The sequence below is a fragment of the Thalassophryne amazonica genome, chromosome 2 (genome assembly GCF_902500255.1).
Source record: "Thalassophryne amazonica chromosome 2, fThaAma1.1, whole genome shotgun sequence".
Classification (NCBI taxonomy): domain Eukaryota; kingdom Metazoa; phylum Chordata; class Actinopteri; order Batrachoidiformes; family Batrachoididae; genus Thalassophryne; species Thalassophryne amazonica.
The window spans coordinates 27,599,184-27,624,150 of record NC_047104.1 but is presented as its reverse complement, the minus strand read 5'-3'; the positions used below and the strand labels follow the sequence as shown (position 1 = coordinate 27,624,150).

Sequence of the window (24,967 nt, the reverse complement as noted above, 5' to 3'; positions counted from 1 at the left end):
TCCAGCTGCCTGTCTCTAACAGTTTCTGAAAAAATTCTGATGGAAAAAAGCCCAAATCATTCCGCCATTTCCTCGCAATGAAACAACGACGAGAAGGGTGGACCAGTGCTCACTCAAAGCCTGCCCACAGGTGAATGACGCAACCGACAGACATATGAATCAAATCCATATATTTTTTGCATAAAATAAAAAGGTCGGATACTTTTCTCACAGACCTCGTAATATTAAAGCAAACGGAGCTCTGGTATCGGATCGGAAAAGTATCTGTATCAGCAGATATCCAAATTCAGGTATCGAGATTGGATCGGAAGTGAAAAACTGTGGATCGGTGCATCCCTACTTTCAGGTGTGTATGTGTGCACATGTGTTGGTCCTCAGCTTACCGTTGTGCGTTAGCATGAGTAGGTCCTGACTGTGGCCGTGTCCAGCCTCTGTATAGACTGAGTCCCTGTGTGTCCATGAAGCCAAAACCACATGCAGAAACATGCCGTTAGTGCCACATCATCAACACAAAGCAGCAAAGCCATTCAAGAAGTCATTAAGAGTGAAGAAGAAAGCGGTGCAGACGAGGAGGTTCTGCTCGAGTTACGAGCAGCAGAGAGCAGACTGCGATCCACATCAGCCGGTAAAAGCTTTACGCTTCCTGATTTCCAACATTTTTTTTTGCATTATTTATACTCCGCTATGTCACATGTTCATGTAAAATGTAACAAAACAAAGACACCGTGCGTAAACAAACACAGCTTCAAAGGATGTAGAAGGAGGAAGAGCTCCGCCTTTCTTTTCACTTACTGAGGTCAATGTGTTCACAAACAAACTAAATATTGAAGCATTTAAAATCTTTTTAATCCTGAGTGAACCCTACTCATGGTCGGTTCTGCCTTGTCTTCTGTCTCATTTTCACTCTTTAGGGCACAACAATTTGTCAGTGTAACACGTGTAGAATGTGGCTTGGCATTGTCTTGCTGAAATAAGCAGGGACGTCCCTGAAAAAGATGTTGCTTGGATGGCAGCATGTGTTGCTCCAAAACTTGAATGTACCTTTCAGCACTGATGGTGCCAGCACAGATGTGTAAGTTGCCCATGCCATGGGCACTAACACACCCCCATACCATCACAGATGCTGGCTTTTGAACTTTGCGCTGGTAACAATCTGGATGATATTTTTCCTCTTTTGTCCAGAGGACACGACGTCTATGATTTCCAAAAAGAATTTGAAATGTGGACTCATCAGACCACAGCACACTTTTCCACTTTGCGTCTGTCCACTTCAAATGAGCTCGGGGCCAGAGAAGGCGGGTGGCGTTTCTGGATGTTGTTGATGTATGGCTTTCGCTTTGCATGGTAGAGTTTTAACTTGCACTTGTAGATGTATGACGAACTGTGTTAACTGACAATGGTTTTCTGAAGTGTTCCTGAGGCCACACAGTAAGATCCTTTACACAATGATGTCGGTTTTTAATGCAGTGCCGCCTGAGGGATCGAAGGTCACGGGGCATTCAATGTTGGTTTTCGGCCTTGTGTACGTGTAGAAAGTTCTCCAGTTTCTCTGAATCGTCTGATTATATTATGGGCTGTAGATGATGGAATCCCTAAATTCCTTGCAATTGAACGTTGAGAAACATTGTTCTTAAACTGTTGGACTATTTTTTCACGCAGTTGTTCATAAAGTGGTGATCCTCACCCCATCTTTGCTTTTGAATGGCTGAGCCTTTTGGGGATGCTCCTTTTATACCCAATTATGACACTCTCCTGTTTCCAGTTAACCTGTTCACCTGTGGAATGTTCCACACAGGTGTTCTTTGAGCATTCATCAACTTTTCCAGTCCTTTGTTGCCACTGTCCCAGCTTTTATGAAATGTGTTGCAGGCATCCATTTCAAAATTAGCAAATATTTGTACAAAAACAAAGTATATCAGTTTGAACATTAAATATGTTGCCTTAATTGAATATAGGTTGAAGAGGATTTGAAATCATTGTATTCTGGTTTTATTTACATTTCACACAATGTCCCAACTTCATTGGATTTGGGGTTATAAATCGTTACCTTTACAGACAGTTGTCTTTAAACAAAGTTGGGATGAACATGAACATTTTTAAGTCACTGAATATGTCTCGTACTTCATTACATCAATTGTTACTACATATGTCCCTTTGGGTTCCCCCCAATCCCCCGCAATCACTGGGCTACCTGCTGTGCAGTGAGACTGTATTACTGTCTCTCTGTATGTCGCCATTAAAATCGTGAAACACTTTGGCTATATGAACTTAAATTCCACAGATTAGCTGATGTACATAATGTACAGTGTTTTTTTTGCCAATCACATAGAGAATAAGCTACTCTGTGGGGTTCATATGTTTGTAAATCTGAGTGTGATGAAATCAGTGCCTCACCAGCCATCAACCTCACCACACATCACTGATATATATATATATATATATATATATATATATATATATATATATATATATATACACTGTTAATATCTAGCTCATATCACTTTCTGTTCATTTGTGTGCTCTGCTTCTTATCATGTGACTGTTTATCTCCACAAAACAGTTTAATGTTCACATCTGTGCCGAGGAGCGAAATTTCACTTTTTAACCAAATTTGGATAGAGTTCTTTTTTCTTGCAAACTTTAAAATGAGAAATAAGTAGATTCTATCTGTTTGGTTTTATTAACCATTGATGAGTGGAAATGGTTAGAATCAGGACTGGTGTACATTTGAAAATATGACAATAATTTCACTTTTTAGAGTTTTGTTATGGAAAATTGTGCAGTTTTGGATTTTTTTTTTTTTTTTTTTAAGAAACTGCCTTCTAAACCCACTGGGGGTTTGTTGGATTTTGAGGGTTAAGCAGTGAAATATCAGTCAGCAGTTTGCTTTAAAACATTCCACATTTTAATCGCTGCCGTGAACTTGATCTCAGCCACACATGTGGCTTCATACAAGCTAAGGTGTGAGTTTGTCACGTAAAGACGGGTGACCTTCTCTTCCACTCGATGCACAACCACTGCTGGTGGTTTTGCTCATTAAAAAAGTGTAAACTGTATTTTGTGTTTACTCAGGTTCTTTGTCTTATATAGTCTTAGCATGAATATGGGACACAAGTGTGACAAACATGCAAAACAGAAAACAGGAAGTGGGGTAAATCCTTTTCACCCGGCTGTAAAACAAACGGCGGCTGCGTCTCTTACCGTCCACGGGGCTTCTCTTTGGCTGAGCTGAGGGAGATACGGCACTGCTGCTGGTCACTCTGAAGTTGGCGGGCAGGGTATCGGATGCACCCAGGGCCCTCATGTCCTTGGGCCTGAATTTCTTCCTCCATGAGGGAGCACGGCGGAAGTTTTTATCCTCATCCTACAAGAGAGGAGCCAGAGAAGCAGAAACCTGACACAAGAGTATTTAACACACATTATCTCACTCTGTTTGTCTGGCAAACATTTTTACATCACCTCATCCATTCTCCTGTCTGTGCCAACTGCCAGCAGGACTGTTGTATTCACGTTCAAGAGCTGCTCTGGCCTGGGGTGGGGAGCACAAACAAACACGAAATGTAAACCCAAAGACTGCAGCTGGACTCAAAGTGATGGTAAAAACTCAGGGACAGTGACAGGCCAGGGCCGGGTTTACTGAAGCACTCCTCAGTGAAACAGATTTTGGTCAAAGACTAAAAACGATGGCATACTATGGGGGCTTACTCGACAAGTTAGGCCAATCTAACTATTCTAAAGGTCGGACATTTTGTAGGCCCCATTTCAGGTGGTTTAAGCCTGTTAGTTCTGGTCTAAGGAAATTCAATCCCACATCTGAAAAAAAAACACTAATGACTTTATTCAAACTGTTATGTAATGCATGAACTAAATTCTCATGAATATTATCTGACCTGCTGTATATAAAATAACAGGTTGTTTTTGTTAAAACAAACCAAATGTGAAATAATAACATAATAATAATAATAAAAAAAACATAAAATTATATGAAATAAAATGGAAATACAGTAAAACTCAGACTCAGCCTCACATTTATTGTCACTCGACCCTTACAGGCAGAATGAAATGCAGTTTCTCCAGGTCTTGGTGTAGTTAACTGGGACAATTTTTTTAACCTAACATTGTATAAACTTTTGCAATGTACAATATGCGCACCCCTGTGGCCATAGAATATATATACAAGGCACAGGGTCAGCAGCAGCAACAGCGTTAGAGTATTAAGAAGGTGACAATGTGCATGTAGTGCAATGTTCACAGTTTGGTTGTGGGTGCTGAACTGTTCAACAGTCTGACAGCATTCGGGTAGAAGCTGTTTTTCAGTCTGGACGTTTTTGCCCGGATGCTGCACAGCCTCCTTCCAGAGGGAAGGGGTGTGAACAGACTGTGCACAGGGTGGGTGGAGTCTCGGAGGATGCAGGTGGCTTTGTCTCTACTGCATCCGATGGTCCTCTGTGCAGACTTCACCACCCGCTGCAGCACTTTCTTCTCCACCACTGTGCAGCCACCATACCACACACAGGGAGGCAGCAGGACAGGACACTCTCCACTGCACAGCTGTAGAAGGCCCTGAGGACCTCGTTGTTCAATCCGGCCCTTCCCAATTTCCTCAAAAAATAGAAATGTTGGTGGGCTTTCTTGATGAAAGCCGTGGTGTTGGTGTGCCAGGTGAGAGTGTTGGAGAGATGGACTCCAAGATACCTGATGGAGGAGACGATCTCCACCGCAGGTCCGTTGATGTAGAGGGGGGAGGGGATGATGAGGGCTGACCTGCGGAAGTCAACAACTATCTTCTTGGTCTTCTGGGTGTTGAGGATGAGGTTGTTGTCTCCGGACCACCGTGTCAGGTTCTCCACTTCTCGCCTGTACGCTGTCTCATCCCCTTGGCTAATGAGCCCGATCACTGCTGTATCGTCTGCAAACTTAACAAGATTATTCTTGTGCTGGGCTCTACAGTCAAAGGTCATCAATGTGTAGTGGACTGAGCACACATCCCTGGGGTGAGCCAGTGTTCAGGATGATGGTGGAGTTTGAGGTGGTGTTGATCCTGACACTCTGTGGCCTCCCAGTTAGGAAGTCCAGGATCCAGTTGCACAGTGCTGAGGGGGCTCCTAGTTCAGCCAGCTTGGAAACCAGTTTCTGCAGGATGATGGTGTTGAACGTAGAAGTAAAGTCCAGGAACAGCAGCCTTGCATAGGAGTCCTTGTTCTCTGTGTGGGAGAGGGCCTGATGCACCACGGGGAGATGGCATCAGCTGTGGACCAGTTTTGCCTGTACGCATACTGGTGCTCATCTACAGTGACATCAATGGTCTGCTTCAGGCGCCTCATCACCAGCCTCTCAAAGCACTTTGTGGTGATGGGGGTGAGTGCAACTGGCCTGTAGTCATTGAGGCAGGATGGTGCAGAGGTCTTTGGCACAGGGATTATCCTTGATGTCTTGAGGCACAGCGGAACTCTGGCTTGGGACAGAGAGGTGTTGAATATATCCACCAGAACCTCAGACAGCTGGTGTGCACAGTCTTTAAGGACCCTCCCTGGTATTCCGTCAGGGCCCGGGGCCTTTCAGGGGTTGATCCTCTGCAGCACCCGCATATAACTGATTCAGGTGGACCAGCGAATTTTGTTAATTATAATCAAAATATGTATAAAATGGACAAAATCCATTATATGTACGATGTAATAGATTAGTTACAGTCAGGAGGTGCAGAAGGATCTATGGGGAATCTCCAGCACCAATCAGGCTTACATATTTCCTTGATTAAACGCCTGACCTTGAAGGGACCTGCCTCATTTAATGACCGGTTCCAAACTTAAGATGAGGGAAAAAAACATTGCCTGCCTTAAATAAGCGCTGGCCATTACGTGAATTAAAATATTACATTTGGTCAAATCACTCTTTTTTCTAAGTCCGCTGTGGAGTGGTACCTTAAAATCATTCTGATTCATGCTTCTCCAGCTTCATAACTCCCTGGCCATGCAATCATGTTGAAGTGAGCATGACCCTTTGGTGGGAAAAGCGGCTTTTTCTGTGTTAATGTGACCCTCAACAAACTACATTTATTTATACAATCAGCAACCTCCAAACCAGCAGTACAGTAAATGCAATTTTCCTCCATGAATAGCGGGCCATTTCAGCATCTTTGTCCTTTTAGACTCTGCGTTGTAAATATGGTCATTTTGGAGACTTTTCTGCCAAACGTATTTGGTCTATGATTGAAATGCAATCAGCATGCAGACTGCAAAATCTATTAAAATATGACAGGAGAGGAAGGAGTGAAAACATAAAAGTGACAAATCATAGCCCTCAGACGTTTTGACCGAGCTACGGAGAGGGTTCGCAGCCAGGCAAAGGGCTCTGATCTAAAGTGGTTGTCTTTGGTTCATCACACCCAGGGATATGTGTGACACTTAACACGATATTACAGTGCAGGCAGCAAGCACCATTTTGTTAATAATCACTGGCCTTGAATAAAGGCCTGCCTCATTTAGGCACCGGGTCTGCACACGGTTAGAAAAAAAACGTCCGGGCTTTTGATCAAGGAAATGCAGTACCCACTTTCCTCAAACTAGGCTAATGTCAGTGCTGAACATCATTTTGTACCTCTGTTACTGGGCACATCCAGACTGCTCTGTCCAGTACATGTGAGGGGTTTTTAACAGAAATACATTGCGATTGGCCAGGATGTTTTGTCCGATGCAAGCGAAAATCTGTCATACAAAATCTGGTATATACTGTGTTTATGGCATGGAAAACCATAAAAAAAAAGCATTGGGACTTTTGCTTTTATCCGGAGAGTGCGAATATCCAGTTTATACAATGACGGTTTTGGCGAGTTTTACTATATTTACTATCTTAAAGGACATGTTGCATAAATTTACTAAGAATAATGGTCATGTGATGATACACCTGTATTAAAATGTGTACTTCTGTGAACAGTCTGAAAGCTTACACCAATCAAACAAACAGCTAAGGAGACTGACAAAAAAGTACTCGTGAGTACTCGTTTTCTGAGTGTTTCGTACAGTGTTGCACTCTGAGCAAACATCCCAGCGCACTGTTGAATGAAATGTAGATAAACTGCTGCTGTACAGAGCCGCAGATGAATTGCAAAGTTTAAATAAGTGTGATGTCATGTCAAGATTACTCATTTTTTAAGCGATAACTGTGTTCATTTTTAATGCAGTCATGGTAAAAAAAAAAGTGCGTTGTCTTCTCTCTATACGGACCACTGAACTGAGCAGCATGCATGATGCTTCGTGCACATCCTCATGCATGTACAAAGTCCTGAAGCTCTTGAAAATAATATCTTCCTGACTTCTTCCAAGTATCTGCTTGCAAGGCCACTGATCTGAGTGAATGCTGAGTCATCACTTTGGTATGAATTGTCAGCAGTTTCACGCTCTGATGTTGCAACATTCTTGTCACTCTGTCTGTTCACTATTGGATAAACTTATAATTAAATATTAATTACAATTAACACAATTAAACAACATGCAACATGGCACAAAATTATTTTTGGCCATGAAAGACTACATGTAAAAATTTCAGATTTTAGATATTTTAAGTTTCTCTTAAGTTTCAAAACATTTCTTCCATTGGTTTACTGCCAGCAATTTTTGGTTTAACAGAGCTGTATTGGGTTCTCCAAATATTCAAATCTGTGAAAGTTTTAATCTTTGAATTATATCACCTCACATACCATATCAAAAGGACATTTGACAGTGCACAAAAAAAAAAAAAAAATCTGATAGCAAAATGAACCATCATCATCTACGGTGCATCCGGAAAGTATTCACAGCAGTTCACTTTTTCTGCATTTTGTTGTTACAGCCTCATTCCAAAATGGATAAAATCAATTTCCCCCCTCAAAAATTCTACACACAATACCCCATACTGACAATGTGCAAAAGCGTTTGAGATTTTTACAAATTTATTAAAAGAAACAAACAAACAAAACAACAATGCTGGAATCACATGTACATAAGTATTCACAGCCTTTGTCATAAGATGGTAATTATGAGTTAGGCCCCTAGATGGCTCTAGCTGAGGTGTCTCATCACTGTGTAAAAAATTTGCTCTGACTATAGAAAGAGGATAGTATGTGTGATAGTTTAGCGGTAGAGCATTATTTCTGTAATATGTGGATTGCTGCTTTGAGACCCAGTTGAATGTGTTTGGATTTTCCACATGGTGTGAGTATTCATGAATTTTCTTCTAAAATACACCTCCTCATATACTTGACTGATTATTAATTATTCATGATATGTAAGCCATGAGGTCCGGTGCTTATCTCTAGATTGAAGTTCCATGCAGTTTATTTCCATAGCTGAGTCAGTACCATTTACAGCCAGTGGGACTGACACAATGTACCCTGCATCCAGAAAGTGTTCACAGCCCTTCACCTTTTCCACATTTTATGTTACAGCCTAATTCCAGAATGGATGAAATTCATTTTTTCCCTCAAAATTCTACATGCAATACTCCATAATGACAATGTAAAAAAAAGGTTTTTTTTGTTTGTTTTTAGATTTTTACAAATTTCTTAAAAATAAAAAAGCAAGAAATCACATGTACATAAGTATTCACAGCTTTTGCCATGAAGATCTAAATTGAGCTCAGGTGAATCCTGTTTCCACTGATCATCCTTGAGATGTTTATACAGCTTAACTGGAGTCCACTGGGGTAAATTCAGTTGCTTGGACATGATTTGGAAAAACACACACCTGTCTACATATAAGGTTCCACAGCTGACAGTACATGTCAGAGCACAAACTAAGCATGAAGTCAAAGGAATTGTCTGTATACCTCCGAGACAGGATTGTCAAGGCACAAATGTGGGGAAGGGTACAGAAACATTTCTGTTGCTTTGAAGGCCCCAATGAGCACAGTGGCCTCCATCATCCGTAAATGGGAGTTCGGATCCACCAGGACTCTTCCTAGAGCTGGCTGCCCGTCGAAACTGAGCGATCGGGGGAGAAGGACCTTAGGGAGGTGACCAAGAACTTGATGGTCACTCTGTCAGAGCTCCAGTATGCCTCTGTGGAGAGAGGAGAACCTTCCAGAAGGACAACCGTCTTCTGCAGCAATACACCAATCAGGTCTGTATAGCAGAGTGGCCAGACAGAAGCCACTCCGTAGTAAAAGGTACATGGCAGCCCACCTAGAGTTTGCCAAAAGGCACCTGAAGGACTCTAAGACCATGAGAAACAAAATTCTCTGGTCTGATGAGACAAAGATTGAACTCTTTGGTGTGAATGTCAGGCGTCAGTTTGGAGGAAACCAGGCACCATCCATACAGTGAATCATGGTGGTGTCAGCATCATGCTGTGGGGATGTTTTCAGCAGCAGGAACTGGGAGACTAGTCAGGATTGAATGAGGAAAGATCAGGAAGATGAATGCAGCACTGTGCAGAGGCATCCTGGATGAAAACCAGCTCCAGAGTGCTCTTGACCTCAGACTGGTTCAACAATTCATCTTTCAGCAGAACAATGACCGTAAGCCCTCAGCCAAGATATCAAAGGAGCAGCTTCAGGACAACGTCCTGAGTCAGGTCAATGTCCTTGAGTGTCCCAGCCAGAGTCCAGACCTGAATCCAATTGAACATCTCTAGAGAGATCTGAAAATGGCTGTGCAGCAACGCTCCCCATCCAACCTGATGGAGTTTGAGAGGTGCTGCAAAGAGGAATGGGCAAATCTGGTCCAAGATAGGTCCACCAAGTTTGTGGCATCATAGTCAAGAAGACTTGACGTTGTAATTGCTGCCAAAGGTGCATCAACAAAGTACTGAGCAAAGGGTGTGAATACTCATGTACATGTGATTTCTTTCTTTTTTTAAATAAATGTGCAAACATTTTCATGTCATTATAGGGTGTTGTGAGTAGAATTTTGTTGGAAAAAAATGAATTTACTTCATTTTGGAATAAAGCTGTAACATAACAAAATGTGGAAAAAGTGAAGTGCTGTGAATATTTCTGGAAGCACTGTAATAGGTTTAATGCACTTTGCAATTCAGCACAATCTCTGCACATCAAACGTCCCCACCCACATTTTTTTTGCCCAGTGGGAAATCCAAATGATAAGCTTTTGGTCACAATCCAGTTCTCTTCCCTTGATGTCATCAATTCCACAATGGAATACTAAATATATGAATAATTGATACATTTCTGATGATCAAGTAACTGATTGAGTGAGCTCTACACTGAACACGGATTATAAAAATTTAACAAATCAATGGGTTTTATGTTTCTGTACCGCTGAGGGTTAAACTACGACTACTAGAGAAAAGCTGTTTGGTTTTGACATATTTGTCTGAGCTGTTCTTAGGACTAAGTTGGGACATTTAATGTGTGTGTGTGTCTGGGTTGAGTTGTTAACCTGTTGTGTTCTGGGTAGGATCTGCAGCAGCAGGGCCAGGGCGTTGTGATCAAAGGTTTCGTCCAGCGCGCAGCGCACCATGAACACCACTCTCATAAAGGTTTCCACAATATTCTTTCAGCCCGATGACCTGAATCCAGCTGATGACCCGCTCATTAGTCCACACCAGTACGTCTGGAATAAGACAATGGAATGCATAAGTATGGACACCCACAACTGAATCACCACTTTTATGGACAGTTTTCTTTAGATGAGGGAACGTTTCCAAGTCAGTGAATTTGTCTTTGACTGTATTTACATCAATCATCAACAAACACAGGTAGTATGAAACTGTACAGTAAACCTGTCTGGAGGAGGCAGTTCTCAAATACTGAGTGACCTTGCAAAAATGAGACTAGTGAAGGAAGCCATCAAGACATCCAGACCACTCTGAAGCTGTGCCTGGACAGATTGGGCATATGTTGCACCACCACTTATACATGTGGACAGTAGTCCATGGCTGATCAGCATTAAGATGTGGAGCCATTACCACGATGCCCTCGCCCCCAATGTTTTACATCATAATGTACTAGTTAAGCACAGCATTAATAATTAACCCACCCCTCATGGAGTGGAACAAAGACAGCAAAGTTCTGTAATTATCTTAAGAAGTGAAGTGTGTTACCTTTGTTATCCAACTGAGACTCTTCCCTCCTCCTGTCCAGCTCTTTTCTGTCATAGTTCAGCCTCCTGAGACACATCACTCCACACTGAAAACTATTCCTAACACACACACACACACACCACACACACCACACACACACACACACACACACACACACACACACACACACACACACCACACACACACACCACACACACACACACACACACACAGTAGTCAACAAAAGGAGGACACACCTTGCTGCTCATTCTTCAGACAGCAGCATAATTTTTGGGGGGAAACTTGTTCAACAACCATGGAACCTGGTCAGGAAATCCTCAGTGTATTTTCTCTTTTTAACACTTTGGGGTCCACTTATGTGCACATCCAAGTTCATCTATCATGAAATTTCTATTACTGTAAAGAACACCTAAATAGATGTTTGTCATTCGATTGGTGGTTTGTATATCACGTGATATTGATCATTTGTCCCATTTGCAATTTTGGTTCCATGCAATTTTGGTTCCATACGTTTTGCACTATTGCACGCCACGACCACCTTAATGTAAAAACACAACGTATTGCGTTTGCATGTATGTAGCAATCAAACACTGACAGACTGCGCTCACACTAACACTCTCGTAATCTTTGACATGGCACTTAGTTTAAAAACAAAACATGGCGGGTTTGTTTTGGTGACAAATGACGATTTGAATGATCTTACTGATGCTGCTCATTCTTCTAATACAAAAAAAAACAAATGCAGCACGCCATAAACCGTCTGGAGACATTTGCAGTATTTACCGGGACGCCTCTAGCTGAAGTAGAAGCGGCATCAGATGAAGGGCTCGACAAATTTCTGTCTTGATTTTTCTGTTATAATGAACAATTTTAGACTATTATTTTTGAAGTATCTGACTGTTTTTGCAAGTTGACAGAGAACAATTTTAGACTGGATTGCTATTTAAAGTTCACGTTGGACTGTTTGGAACCTCTTGACCTCAAAGGACCAGTGATGCACACCAAAATTTAAGTCCCTTTGCTCTTGTTTATAAATTAATCAAATATCAAATGACAAGGATCTATTTTAGGTGTTACATAAAACAAATAATGAATGTTTTTTCATTAAGAATATTTCATTCGGTGAAAGATGAAATGTTCCATTCATCTTGGTTGTGCCTCATTGAATAAAACATTTTATCTTTTACCTCGTGAAATATTCTTACCATTGCACGAAGGGGAAAAAAAAAATCATTATTTGTAAATTAATAAATCAGTCACTGAATGTTGCAGAGACTTTGAGCGTTTCCTGAATCTCCAACTATTCTGCTTGTTTACATCTTTTCTCTGGATGGTCTTTGAGTCACAGCCAATCCTAAAGGCCAGAGAAGATCACAAGGGTCTGTGTTTCAGCCTGTGACAGGTTGCAGGGGAAGGGCTGTCATGTCTCTTAGGGCTCCTTCACACATAGTACAAATGTAGTCGAATTGCACATGAAGCTGGAATCGTATGCAATACGTGTAAAATCGTAGCTGCCTCCAACGCCTCATACACCTGTTGCTACAACTATTTACGCACACTAGCGGCTGAAAGACAGAGTGTGCACTGTGAAAGCCCATCAAACCCTCTCGCAGCAGGCGTTGGCCAAATTCCAGGTGACAGACATGAACATCTAACATCGCTCGCTTGGCACATAGAAAATGTGTGGCCATTCACACTATTAGCATGACAACAGTCAACAGACGATCACTGTTGGGATGGATGTGAAATCTGTCTACGTGCCCCACGAGTGTGGCGCTGCAAACAGACAGTGACACGGTGTGTGCTGAACTGACAGGGGGTGTGTCCACCCACAGGAGCGGCTGTGGAGATCTGTGGTTCTGGACGTCACGGCTGGGGAACACATACCGCATATGGACGGACATGAACTATCAACTTCCCACTGTGACGTGCATGTCTGCTCGCTGTCCTCATGTGGACATACATAAAAACATATATTGTTGTTGCAATGGGCTGCAGCGAGCGTGCGCACGTTGCGCACATTGACAGGCTACCCCAGGTGAAGGTCAAATCATTACACGCAGCGGGCGATCTGAATGCCACATCACCCATGTGAGCTCTGTTCCACATGACGCAGCGTCTGTCCTGCAGTGCGCCGTCCACAAGACACGCATGTCAGACAGGACATGCACACGGGGCCGGCTGGACACGCCAACAGATATGGACATGGTAAGAATGTCCTGCTTTTCATTCATGTCATTTCATGACTGTACATCTGTGACTATGGGTCGACAGAGGAACAGATGGTTCATACTTGTATTGCCCGCTTGATAAGAGGGATTCAATAAAATGCAGTGTTTTTATATGGTGTGTGTTTTATTTTTTCTTAAATACACCCATGTCCTTCTTGATAACAGGCATTTTCCCACTTCACTCCCATTTTGGGCTTACTTAAACGAAATAACACCACAATATACAGCTCTATGTTTGCACCAGTGTGAAAGGGGCTTTAGTCATACTATGTGTGAAGGGGCCCTTAGTGGGGGATCTTCAATGATAGATGCCAGTAAAGGCTTATAAAAACGAAAGAAATGGTTCCATCAAACTGAAAAAACTTTATTTCTATTTAGTCTTACAAAAAGCAAATCTTTGTGGAAAAACACACGAGGGATAATTTTTTTCCAAGATTAGCAAAGCATTTTTATTGATTTCAATGGCGCAAAAGGACATTTTATGACATGGCCACCAAGTCTGCATCACTGATGGATTTTATTCAAACATGATATAGTAAAGCCACAAGACATCTAGCTGGAAATGGTGCGTGATTTTATTTTACAAATATAATCTTTTAAATGTACCAGGTCTGTGCCTTGCAGTTCCCAGTTCCTCCAGTGTGACGTATACTCTGGAAAATATGATAATTATGTGCACTGTTCCTTTTCAATCAGTACCAAACAGGTACATGACCATTAAAAAAAGAACAACAACAAAAAAAAACATGACTGTGACATGCTTGAAACTGTCAAAGTAGATAGAATGTACAGGTAATATCATATAAAATAGGGTGATCATATTTCCTCTAATTTTTCATTTTTACCTGTGGAAGCTATCCACCATTTTAAGCTGCCCCCTAAGGTCCTTCTTGGTGAGGTGGTCAAGCATTCGGGCATCTACCAGTGACTCCATGAAGTAGGAGCGGTACTGGGGCAAACCCAGGCTGGGCAGCCACTCGTTGCCAATCCATTCATGGTTCATGTCTCCATAGGCCAATGTCTGCAGTCAGAGAAGACATCAATTAATGAGCTTTGATCACATGAGGAAACTGTTTCTGATTGCAACAACATCTGTCCCATTTAAAATAAAATGGAATGCAATACAATTAATTGCATTAGACAAAGTCTAACTACTTGGAGCAGTGTGCAGCCACAGCTTTTACTGGAAGAACATCGTGCGATGGGTTCAGACTGTTCCAAGGTTTGCAAATTAGAGCCACAGATTTAACAACAATACAGTCTGCAATTAAATGGCATTCTCCTGAGCTCCTTTGTACATGACAACAGTGACCAATTACAAGGTTCAAAATGTCGAGTTTTGTAAATGAATGTACAGCTGTTTAAGATTAATCAGTGAAAAAAATGATAAGCTTTTGGTTCATTCTTGTAATAATATTTTTTTGGTTTTTACTCAGGATAGCCAACACTCGCAACAGAGGCTTCTTCCAAAACTTTACAACTACTTCTCAGAGACAAAACTACTCATTTGCATATAACAAATTGAAGTCTATATTACAAAAATAATTTGACAAATACGTATAAAGTAAGATACAAACACATCCTACAATTTTCCTTCTGATTATACAGTAATATCTGGCTGAACTGTTCAATAAAGTTTTCTAATTTTTGATAATGTTTAATTGTTTTATTAGTATTTCTTGCCAGTAAAAAAATGTTTGCAGCTAGGGTTGGGTGAAAAATATTTTAACATTATGTTTTATACATTTAATAGTGCTTAAAGTACAGGAACATAATTAACTTTAGGGTTTAAACGGCAAATAATTCAGAAGGTTAACTGTGATTAATTTAACGTGATGGTGGTTTTACTGTAGTAGGACCGAATACAGCGTCACTGTGTGTAATTGATCACTTTTCTACTACACTTCATGAAAAACTGATGCAGTGCCATTTATGAAAAATATTCCCTCCCAGTATTGCTGTAACCAAGGTCAATGACTCCTTTTGAGTATTAACCTCCTGACTCACAGTTTTCCCAGCAATTTAATGGACATCAGATTAGATTAGACAGAACTTTATTAATCCCTTGGGAAGACTCCCTGAGTGAAATTGAGGTTCCAACAGCATTGTATTGCATCACACAGGGTAAGAAGCACACACAGTATCAAAAGTGAAAGTAAAAAAGACAAACAGAAAAAAGAAATATAAATACAAATACACAATATAAATAGCAGACATATTCATCAATACTGATTTACTGGCTACTACTGTTCCTCTCTTTCACATCCTCGGTCTTCATGTTACAAAATTCAGTGGAGTCTTCCATTTCCTAATATCTATCTGTGGTGGAAAGTTGGTGAGAATCCATGAAGTAGTTTTGACATAATCTTGCTAACAGTAATCCTTCAAAGCTAAGTGAAACTGGATTCAGCAGCCGGATCCAGATCACCTACAAAATTCATTGGAGTCTTCCATGACCTAATATCTATCCGTAGTGCAAATTTGGTGAGAATCTGTGAAGTAGTTCTGATGTAATTCTTCAAAGCCTATATAAAGTGTAATCTTGATCCAGAATCCGGAGCCGTATCATCTCCAAAATTTAATGGTGTCTTCCATGGCCTAATATCTATCTAACTGTGGTGAAAATTTCGTCAAAATCTGTGCAGTAGTTTTGACATAATCCTGCTAACAGACAGACAAATAAATAAACGGTGATGATTTTATTACACGCTTGGCGGACACAACTATAAATTTAGTATTGGGTGGCCCTATTGTACCTTTACACAACATACAACTGAATAATAAAACTCGTAGAATATTATAAAATGAATCAAGCTTAGCAATTGCATAGTTTCAGTTAAGTACTGCAAACATGCATATTGTAAGTTCAGGGAATGAAAAATGATCTGGAAATAAAAACAGAGAAAACAAAGGGGTTGCGTGAAGTGCAACACTAAAAAGAACTAACAAGGTGTAAAGCCTCTCTCCCATTAATGATTCTGGTACCCGAATGTCTACAATTTCCATGTAATCTGTGGTAAAAGAAGTGTTCCAGAATATTGTCACCAATCTGGAAGGTTCTAAAAATTTGCAACATTGGGATAAATTGTGATCTAAAAAATGTGAATAATCATGTTTGCTGCAGATCAGGGGTAATCTTTAGTAAAAGTAGGTGAAAGTGTACAGTTAGGTACAACATGCAGAAATTGGGTCCTTCTGTATTTTTTCTGAGCATGCCATTTTGCTCATGTGCTGGTGCTGATAAATAAGTAAGGAAGTAAATAAATAAAGGGAATTGTACGTAATGAGGTGTAATCTGCAATAACTGGTTACAATCTTTTGTAATCAGACAGAAAAGAGTAGGTTGTTGAATTGTGATTACATACAAATTTTGGCTATGATTTACTTTTTGTTTGTTGAATTTTTGGCACTCAATTCCTCAATTTTGACATCAGGATGGCCATCAGGGCAAAAACCAGTAATGGGAAATAGCCCTTAGACAAGCAGAACAAGGAAAGCCAAGGTTAGTGTTTTTTGGGAGGAATGTGTGCCAACCTGGGCCCAGCTGCCCTCTTCATCCTCCTGGTGTTAGCATGGTTAAAGTGAGCATGGTGAAAAGAGAAGAAAGGGGGGTTAGTGAGGTCACAACGCTGGATTAGAGCAGCTTTGTGAGGAAACACAAAATACAAGCTAAATTAAAAATAAGATGCACAAATCAAAGAAATAATGAGTAATGTGCACATTGCAGTTACAAAACAAACAATTAATTAAAAAATAATCAAAGTAACTGTGAAAGGGGAGTGAGGAAGGAGAACCGCTCATGCGTATAGTCAGGCTTAAAGAAAGAAACTCTCTCTTCTTTTATTTATTGGCAAATATTGAGCTCAAGTAGGAAATAAAAACAATATCCAGTAACAAAAACACAATTCCAAGTTGCCCAGAGACTCACAGATTTCAGAACATGTGATTCAATATTTAAATTTTAAAATTGAACTCTGATTAAGTTTCATATATTGAAAGGTGTGTGCGATCTATGAGATCTGGTCATCACAACTTGGAATGAGGCCAAACACTGATGACAGACACAAGAAGCCAACAGCGTCCAGCCAATCAGGCAACACTAACCGTGGGGGGTGTGGCAGCCAAAGTTTCCATTTCTTCATGTGTGACCCAAACGTTTCCTGTTGTCTGATCATTTTACACCAAAACCAATCACAAGTGCGAGAAGAGTGCACATCGGGAAGGGTGGCAAGAAAGAGAGAGAAGATGAAGTAGTATTTGTTCATTTAGTTATTGTGGTTAGTGAGAGTTGATCCTATGACTAGTTAGTTATTCAGTAAAAGTTGTCATGCTCAGTCAGCTGAGAGAATGTAAAGGAACTGATGTGTCTTCAAAAGGGGAAAAAAGTTATTTTTTTTGTATTAATTTTGTGTGCAAGTGTATAACATGTCATCACACCGCCCTAAGTCAAAGGACAGGTACCGTTCTGGAGGTGGGCGGGGCAGAAGGGCTGGTGAGCGACATGATTTCCTGGATGGCCAGGCGGAGTTTTAGACGATGTAAGGGGTTGCTGATTCCGATCTCTCGTTGGATCTCTGTGTCAGAGAGTGCCGACATGATGGCTCCACTCTTCACATTGGCACGACATGCAGCCACGTACCATGCTGGCATGCCCACCCACAGCTAGCCGGAAGATAACAACAAGAGATGGCGTCATACATGTTAGAAGAGTGAAATTATACTACCATGTTATACAATTAGAACAAATTGCGTTCACTGCAAGACACAAAATAGATTCCAATAAAACAATTCATTACATATCGACTTCTCAAATACATGATGCAACTGTAAATGCATTGTTTGCATTTCAACACCAGAGGGAGCCACAACCATGTGAGCCACAGCTCAGTCTTGTTGGTGATGCTAATGCACAAAATACTAGTTTGCCAAAGGCCTTAAAGCAATCTAACCATGATGGTCAATGGGGAGTCATAGCTGCATCGTTTAAATTTCATTAGCACCAAGTCAATGGACAATCCAAAGACACAGCAGGGTTCTCCTCAGAAAATGGAATAATGGTGCCATGCCATTATAGTCTCATCATTGACAATTTATTCATCAATCTTTGTCAAAGCCATTTAACGATATCAATTGTGGCTCACCATTCTGCTGATTAAAGTCACTAAACAGGACTCTTGTCTGTTGTTGCAGACAAGAACTTAGAACCATCCATTTCATAGCGGAGAGTTTTTATTTGTGCCTCGTTAACATGCCTTTTTAATGGGGCAGCGCACAACAGCACTCAGGTGTACACTGGACGCTTAGCTGGTTCCTCAACTGAAGTTATGGTCCCTCATGTAAAGGAAAAAAAAAATAATGATCGTATCCCCCATGTGTTGTTTTTGTGGGGCTTCAGTGATTAAGCACTTTTCCCCATAAATGACTCGTTTTCTGTCACTGCCACCGTCTGTTCTGTCTCCCTCTGTTCACTCAATGTGCTCCTGCAGCTCTTCCGGCCCACTTCCAAATGTCCAGGTGTTTGCTTGCTTCGAGCTGTCTGCTGGAGCATGTTTGCATTGCGCGCCGCCTTGGGTGATAATTGCCAACAGCGCTGCTATACTAAAAATTTCTGGAGAGAACCCTGCACAGACAGGCAGAATGAGTGGGACTCAAGCCCAGATCTACACGTTGGTAGCCCACATCCTTATTTCACAGAGGCACCTGCTATGCTGAATGTGTATGTGGTAAGAAATATGGTGTAAAAACTGATTTTCAGGAGCAGAAGCTAGCTGGCTAGCTCTTCCTCTTCTCTGGAACAGCTGCTATCAAGGTGGCTGTTTGCTGGGTTTCAGTCCCAGAAACATCTGGAGTGTATTGTGAGACCTGTATCACGTTTTCAAAGTATTAATTATTTTCACGTCACCCTGTGTTTGTGTCGTACCTCCAGCCAAACAACAACTGTTGGTCCGTCCCACTGGGCGAATGGCAGGCCCTGCCTGCGAGCCTCCTCCAGCAATTCATGCCTAAATCACAACACACATATTTAAGTAACAGGCAGCATTCACACATACACAGCTAATGAAGTCACCTAGAGAGCACACACACACAAACCCAAACTCAGCTCGGCAGACACATGCATATACAAAACATACAGCAGGAGACAAAATGGAAAGCAATCCAAAGAAGACTGAAACACAAAGCCTTCAACAGCATCGTTATTTTAAAGCATTAGTAAAGAAAACCCTCCTCAGCCTCATCCATGCCCCCACTACCCCTGCTAAACCAAAACCAAAGAGGTCTGTGGCACTCGGAGTCACAGAGTGTTTCAGCACTGATCCAAAATCAGTGCTTTGAGAATCCACTCAGAACCTCTAGTGTGCAAGCCTTCGACCACAGACAGACAGACAGCATTACACGCAAATGTCAAAGTATTTTAGCAGAAGAAAACCTTTGGAATGACTTTCTAAATACTGTACATTCATTTCTTGGGTTGGCATCATTTTTTAAACTGCTGTTCGAAAACAGCTTCTCACTCAGGTTCTCTCAGAGTTCTTTTCATACATGAGTATTTGTCAGCACAGCTGATGTAAAACAATTACCACACATGCTCACTAGATGGGGCCATGTGATCATCACCTACAACTGGTTTATGGCTCTGCTTCTGGAGATGATCTATCCTGCACATTTTCCTTCTTATCTACTCGACTCAGTTAATTAACTCAGTTATTTTTATCCAGCAAAGAGCTGACAGACACCAGATGAAGCCAATGAGGTGTGGACAGAGCAGAGATAAAACGTGCAGGGTAACTGATCTTCAGGAGCAGGTATGGTGACCACATACCTAAAAACAGGAAGCCAATCTTTTGATTGACACAGACTGTAGAAAACATTAATAAAATGATCTAAAAGGATCAAAGCATTAATGAAAACCTAGCTTAAATTAAATGGAGATTCACAGCAGAGCTGAAAGCCACTGTGTCTGTGCAAGCAACAGAGTTTATGAACAAGAACATTCACAAAGACTCAATGCTGTGGTTAAACGGTTGCATTAAATATTGTTCCTGAAGCTGTAATTATAACTCCACGCTGCACAGAAAAACTGCAAGCAAATCCTCTCCTCGTCACTTAAGACCAGCACACACATTCCTGTTAGTTAAGCTTCTTTGTGGAAAACAGTATGGACGAACCTTCACAGACACACAGACAGAAAAGTGTTTGTGGACCCTCAGAGTTTTTGCGGCGAAGAGAATGAGAAAGCCACGTGTGGGAGGGAGGCAAAGCAAAACCAGTATGAATCAACTTACCCTGTCTTTGGACTACACACAGAATGAGAAGGGAATAACAGAAGAGGGAGGTCGGCAAAACAAAAAGAATGAGTCAACAACAATTTAAAAGTGATGTGAAAGCAATGCAAACTTGATGTTGAAGTGAGACAACCAATGGAAGAACACAAATCAAATCCAGGGAATGAAAATGGCTGGGTGTGGAATGGAAGATGAGGTGAGAGCAGTGATGCTGAGTCTGAACAGCAAGAGCCAGAATGACACCTGTGGACTTTGCATCATTTGTGTATTGCTACGTATAAACATCCGAAGTAAACAACAGTTTTCTCTCATCACCGTGAGACTTTCATGGATGACACCTACTTTTTCTGCAGCTTCCTGCTCTTCTCTGCGGGGCCCGTCAGCGTGCCCATTCCTAAGCCATCCTTAGGGCTGTTCTCTGCCTCTGGAGTGCCAGCTGAGAACACAAAAAAAAAACATTTCTGACAGAGCCAGGTAGAAGAAAAACTGACAAACTTCATTTCATCACATTTACAAAGACAGAGGGTGAAAAGTGGCTGACCTTGGCTTTGGGAATCCTTGCCGGGAATACTGGGTCGGCCCTTCTCCTTCTTTCCAAAGAGGCGTCCAATAGAAGACTTGATGCTCTTCTTTTTGGCAGCTTTGTTCAGTGAGTCCTGGCTGCTGTTACTACTGCTGGGGTTACTGCCCTGACCATCCTGCAGACCAGCCAAGCTGTAGGACCCCCAGGAGACAAATGTAAGGAGACAGGTCAAAGAGTTTGGGGGGGGGGGGGGGGGATCCATGCACTTTGATAGATAGCTAAAACCCTGTCAATGTGTAAATGTTTATGGACCTGACTGTAGTTCAGTCTTAAGCCCAGGTTACACATAGACGGTTTTGTTGGCGAGTAGTACGTAGACCGAAGTTCGCGGTAGTTCCAGCTGTTTTCGCGGTGGAAAGGGGCGGAGCGCGCGCATGTAAAAAAAAAGAAAGAAAAAAAGAAACTCCGCTCCCCGCCGCTGTTTGCTGCGGGGCTGCTCCTCCGCTCTTTCCTCTCCGCTCATAATTGTGTTTAGAAGCCAGTCACCATTTGCTTTATTATACAGCTGTGTAGCTAATAAGCAAAATAATTTCCAGACGATTCGCGCGCGCACGCACGTGAAATAAAAATTAAAAGAAACTCCGCTCCACGCTGCTGTGGTGCTGCTGCTCGTTCCAAAAACTCTGTCATGATGGTAAAATAAAGGATAAAAGAGACATAAGTCCTGCTCACAGGTTGCTACCAGATACAGGACATGTTCACATCTTCAAACTCCAGACATCTCCACGTCACTACATATTCAGTCCCTGATTGGTCATCGTGGCGCGACGAGAACTGCGGCACTACAGGAAGCGGCAGGATGAAACGCCAATTAAAAAGTATCAAACGCCGTTGTTCGCGTTGTCGCTGTCGTCACGGGAGGTCTCCAGGAGCGCTCCCGGAATTATTCGACATGTTTAATTTTTTCGACGATTCCCGATAAAGCCGGAGCTAAGCCACACCCCCTAGTGCCGGCGTTAACAACGGCGTGTGATCCTTAAGACGGCCAAAAACTCTTCCGGGACGCTTCCGGGAGCTCTTACCGTCAGTAAGTAAACGGGGCATAAAAGGGGCTTTACTCCAAGATCAAGATAAGCGTGGTGTGAAGCTCCAGGTCTTACCCCCTGATGTCTCTGATGTCCTCATGGCTGGATGCATAGGCTGCCTCCCTGTGTAGGCGCATACAGCGCGGAGTGGTTGGAGGTGACGTCTCACACTGGATTGTAGCCTTGTCGTCCTGAGCAGACTGGACAGCAGTGCAATAAAAGGACATTAGCAAGGGAGATGGCAGAGATGCAGCCATGTTGTTCAGAAGGTGTAGAACACAAATGGGTTTTGATAAAACATGTCAAATTAAGTGTAAAGTGCAAAATAGACCTCAGCCTAGGGGTGCTGATTTTGTGGTTTTAACACATATGTGTTTTTATGAGTTTAAAGATGATGTGATATATTTCTGCTCAAGGTAACCTGCTCAACCCTATCCTAGCAGTCAGTCATGGGGCATGAGGCAGGGTACACCCTGTACAGGATGCCAGCCTTTTGCAGTGCCACATATAAACAGACACATTCACACCTGCACACACACCTACGGACAATATGAAATTTACAATTCCCTGAACCTGCATGTCTTTGGATGTGGGAGGAAGCCGGACCACCCATGACCTTTTTGCTGTGAGGCAACAGTGCTAACCACTAAGCCACTGTGCTCGCCCCCCCCCCCCCCAAGCTGCATTCACTGCATTAAAGGTACTAATCAAGCAAAACAATAATTGCACCATCTCTCCACCGCTAACTAATTTTTCAACTTTGCTTGAATCAGAATCAGACAACTTTATTTATATATCATCATGCGATGTCATCACATGATGTGTGACATCAGAGGACTGACACGTTAACTCCAGGACATCAGAAATCTATACAGGAAACTGTTCAATGACCTCAGACCAATGACCTTAAGAGGATCTGTGTTGTGACAGAATGAGCCACTAATTTTCCTCTAAAATTGTCATCGCGTGAAGATATTTCCACAGGCAGATGACTTTTGATTTCTCCTTGACATGACCTGTGCTGTGAAGACACAGTGCACCGAGTTTACCCACCAAGTCTGATTGAAACTGCACTTTGCATTTTGACTATATCACCGTGAACAGATATGGCCTTTTGAAGAGCCTCTTTTAGTTTGCATCAACACTAATAATGATTAAGGATTTTTTTTAAATGATGAAAAAAGCAAAAACACACAAACTTCACAGGACAGCATAAATATACTTTGAAAAGGGTTAATATTAGAATTGTTGAATCACATGATAACTGCATGCAAATTTCATAATTATACAGAATTAACTTATGAATAAAAATTTAAATAATCATAAAAATAAAATTACATATACCACAATTCTGAATGTCTCCAACAGTAGGTGGGTTATTCCTGAACAATTTCTTATGTTTGCCAAGCAGGAAATTATTTGAGAAGTTGGATATATTAAACCTAATGTTATACATGTATAGACAGGTGATGAACTAAAGGAAAAGCCAACACAATGTGCTGGGTCACTGCGTACCACTACAATACCTTCAATGCTCCTTGACACTGATTCTAAAAGTCTATGGAACCCTAATGGGGTGGAGGTACACCAGTCTTCCAAACAATATTCCTTCATTTGGTGTGTTGATAATGGTGGTACAGAACCATTTAATACAGCTGTATGTATGCGGGCCTCCCTGATAATTTTCATGATTTCTCTTATAAATCATTGGTTGTCTGGATCAGAAATTTCAGTAAAATATATCATATAGCAGATGAATACACTGATATCTGAGACGTTAATGAAGTTTCTAGTATTTACAGAAAGTGTGCAATATTTATTTAAACAAAATTAGGCAGCGCATAAATTTGGACACCCTTGTCATTTTATTGATTGGAATACATTTAGCACTAATTATTGGAACACAAAATTGGTTTGGTAAGCTCAATGACCCTTGACCTACTTACACAGGTGAATCCAATCATGAGAAAGGGAATTTAAGGTGGCCATTTGCAAATGTTTCCCCTCTTTGCATCTCTTATAATGAGTGGCAACATGGGAGCCTCTAAACACCTCTCAAATGACCTGAAAACAAGATTGTTTCCACATCATGGTTTAGGGAAGGATACAAAAGCAAAAGAGAGAGGGAGCGCAAATGAGAGACAGAAAGAGAGGGAGAGAGAGAACTTAATTTAATTTTTACTCTTAACACTTGCTGACAATGTAAACATGTTTCCCCTGTCAATAAAGCCCCATTGAAATTGAAAATTGAGGAGAGAGAGAGAGAGAGAGAGAGAGAGAGAGAGAGAGAGAGAAAGAGAGAGAGAGCTAGCTGTATTTTCTCTTTAAGTCTATAAAAATAAGGCTATAAAAAAAAATAAAAAAAAGTACTTAATTCTTTCACCAAACATCACATCTAGGCTTTCAGCTTAGATACACCTTCTGGCAAATTGTAGTTGAACTTTCAGGTCTCCTTTTTAAGAAAATCCTTATATAAAATCAACAATAATGATAATAATACGAGATCTGTGAGAAAACAATCCGACCTTTTTACTTTATGCAAAAAATATATGGATTTGATTCATATGTTTTTATGTCAGCCAAGCTTGAACCTTCGTGCGCATGCGTGAGTTTTTCCACACCTGTCGGTTGCATCATTCCCCTGTGGGCAGGCTTTGAGTGAGCACTGCTCCACCCCTCTCGTCGTCGTTTCATTGTCAGGAAATGGCGGAATGATTTGGACTTTTTTTCCCCATCAGAATTTTTTCAAAAACTGTTAGAGACAGGCAGCTGGAAACCATTCGAAAAATGTATCTGGCTTTCGGTGAAA

The 24,967-nt window shown here is 41.4% G+C and overlaps 1 pseudogene; it reads right to left on the bottom strand.

Moving 5' to 3' along the window:
• The window catches only part of LOC117503413, a 166,651-nt pseudogene that overhangs the window by 5,985 nt on the left and 135,699 nt on the right, over positions 1-24,967 (bottom strand).